Source organism: Coptis chinensis, chromosome 5 (genome assembly GCF_015680905.1).
Source record: "Coptis chinensis isolate HL-2020 chromosome 5, ASM1568090v1, whole genome shotgun sequence".
Classification (NCBI taxonomy): Eukaryota; Viridiplantae; Streptophyta; class Magnoliopsida; order Ranunculales; family Ranunculaceae; genus Coptis; species Coptis chinensis.
The window spans coordinates 79,803,212-79,806,844 of record NC_141460.1 but is presented as its reverse complement, the minus strand read 5'-3'; positions in this window follow the sequence as shown (position 1 = coordinate 79,806,844).

Here is a 3,633-nt window from a genome sequence, read left to right as displayed (position 1 = left end):
ATAATTTTCAATTTTAGCGGAATAACGAGATTCAGTTAAAGGGGACGCTGGCTTAAATAAATTATATAACTATGGATTTAGTTAAAGTGGACGTTGGACTTAAATAAATTATATACTAAACCAAAACAAATTACATAATGTAGAAAATTAAATTATACAAAAAAGAACATCATAAAATATATAATAGAAAATGAAAAATAAATAAATAAATAACAACAAACCAATAATGACAAATATTTTAAAATATATATTATATTGTATGAAACTAACATTAAATAACAATTAACATGAAATATAAAACTAGATGCAAATGCATCGAACTAATCTCAAATAATATTTAACTGAAAATCAGAAATTGGATGCACGTGAAAACATTAAACTAATCTTAAAAAGTAATTAATAGACAATCATAATATGGATACAACTGCATTAAACTATCCTCAAAGAATAATTAACAGGAAATCAAAACTTGGATGCAAATACATCGAACTAACATCAAAAAATAATTATCTGGAAATCGGAAACTGGATGGAAATGCATTGAACTAACCCTCAGAGATTAAATTAATGGGAAATCGGAAACTAGATGCAACTGTATTAAACAAACCTAAAAAAAATTAACAATAAATTGGAAACAGGATGCAAATGCATGGAACTAATCTTAAAAAATAATTAATAGAAAATCGGAAACCAGATTCAACTACACTAAACTAATCTCAAAAAATAAATTGGATGCAAGTGCATTGAACTAAGCTCAATAAATAATTAATGAAAAATCGAAAACTGGATGCAAATTCATTGAACTAACCTCAAACAATAATTAACGGGAAATCAGAAACTAGATGCAAATGCAACCTTATCAAATAATAAACGATAAATCAGAAAATGGATGCAAATGTATTAAACTAATCTCAAATAATAATTAATGGGAAATTGGAAACTAGATGCAAATACATTGAACTGACCTCGAAGAACAATTAACAAGAAATTGGAAATTGGATGCAAATGTATTGAACTAACTGCAAAGAATAATTAACAATAAATTGAAAACTAGATACAACTACATTGAACTAACCTAAAAAAACAAATAACGTAACAGAAAATCAGAAACTGGATGCATATGCATTGAACTAACCTCAAAATATAGTTGTATTATATGTTGTGGGAATGTCTTGAAATATATAGTTTTGCATTTAAAATGGTGTTTATCTTATCTTTTTTCGTATGATTGGGAACAACACCTTGCTATTTAAGTAGTTTCAATATGAACTTCGTCTTATTAGATAGTCTCACAAAACTTCAATCAAACTTATATTATTAAACAACAAAATGAAGTTGAAGAGTTTTATCAATGGCGAGTTATTTTTTTTAATGGAGAATATGTGGGGTTTTCATGTTATAAGACATTTGGATGAGTTATCAATATAATATTTGTATATAATAGTTATGCATATATAGTTGCATGAATTTTTCAGAATAATTAATATGACAGGACATGTTCGTTGATAATCTTTGAAGATCCCACATAGTGAATAATGTATATATAATTTAAAGAATAATTAACATAAAATCGAGAACTGGATAATCTTTGATGATCCCATATATAGTAAATCAAGCATAATTTATTTTTATGTAATATTTGCAAAGACACTACAGATGGATCAGTAGAAAGTTGTTATTACACATCACATTAGGTAATTAAAAGAAAATTGAAAACTGAATTCAAATATATTGAACTGAGCTCAAAGAGTAATTAACTGGAAATTGGAAACTTTATGCAAATGCAATAAACTAAACTCAAAAAGTAATTAACTAGAAATCGGAAATTTGATGCAACTGCATTAAACAAATATTAGAGAATAACTAACGCGAAATTAGAAATTAGATGCAAATTCTTGCAAAATATTTAACAGAAAATCGGAAACGGTATACAAATGCATCAAACAAACCTCAAATAATAATTAACAAGGAATCGGAAACTGGATACAAATGCATTGAACTAACCTCAAAAAATAATTAACAGGAAATAAAAAACTAAATGCAACTGCATTGAACTAACCTTGTAAAATAATTGGCGGGAAATCAGAAACTAGATGCAAATGTATTGAAATAACCTCAAATAATAGTTAACGGGAAATCAGAAACCAGATGAAATTACATCAAACTAACCTCAAAGCATAAATAATACTAGATGCAGATGTACTGAACTAACCTTAAAGAGTTATTAATGAGAAATCGGAAACTGGATGCAAATACAATGAACTAATTTAATAAACTAATTAACAAAACATCATAAAATGGATGCAACAATAATTAACATGAAATCATAAATTTGATACAACTGCATTGAACAAATCTTAAAAAATAATTAACGAGAAATTGAAAACTTACTCCAAATGCATTGAACTAACTTAAAAGAACAATTAACAGAAAATTGAAAATTGGATGCAACTGCATTGAACTAACCTTTACGAATAATTAACGAAAAATCGAAAACTGAATGCAACTGCATTAAACTAAAATCATAGATTAACTAACAGGCTGGGAAATCAGAAATTAGATGCAACATCATATTCTTGAAGAATATTTAACGGAAAATCGGAAAGTGAATACAAATGTATTGAAATAACCTCAAATAATAGTTAACTGGAAATCGGAAACCGGATATAACTGCATCGAACTATCCTCAAAACATAAATCGGGAATTGGAAGCTAGATGCAAATGCATCGAACTAACCTCGAAAAATAATTAATGGAAAATCAGAAACTGGATGTAGATGTATTTAACTAACCTCAAGAGTAATTAACGATAAATTTGAACTTGGATGCAAATGCAATGAACTAATCTCAAAGAGTAATTAACGAAACATTGAAAACTATATACAACTGCACTGAATTAATTTTAATAAATAACTAACGGAAAATCATAAATTAAACTTGGTGCAACTGCACTGAACTAACCTCAAAAAATAATTAACGGAAAATCAAAAATTTGATCCAACTATATTGAATTAACCTCAAAGAATAATTAATGAGAAATTGGAAACTAGATGCAACTACATTGAACTAGTCTCAAAGAATAATTAACGTAAAATCGAAAATTTGATGCAAATGCATTGAACTAATCCCGAAATATAGTTGTATTATATGTAGACAGAATATAATGTCTCAACAAGTATAGTTTTGCATTTTAAGTAGTGTTTATTATAATTCTTTTATTATGATTGAGAATGTCTTGCTATTTAAGTAGCTTGAATATCATCTTTACCACATTAGACATTCTCACAAAATTTCAATTAAATTTATATTATTAAACCTAACAACAAAAATAAGTCGATAGATTTTATCAAGATTTGGTAATTTCTTTTTATAGAGTGGTGCAAGAAATTTGAATGAGTGATTGTTATAATTTTCATATCTCATAACTATGCATAGTTGTTAATTTTTGTTAGAATAATTTAATATAATGACACCCGTTTGTAAAACGGGTTCGAAAACTAGTTCAATTTAGTAGTCAACTCACTTTAGTTCTAGTTTTGTGAATTGAAATAAACTCGCCCATAAGTTAATTTTGTTGATCTTTTACTGTTCAGCCCTTCTAACATGTTTTTTTTCGGTGGGTGTCCACATAATC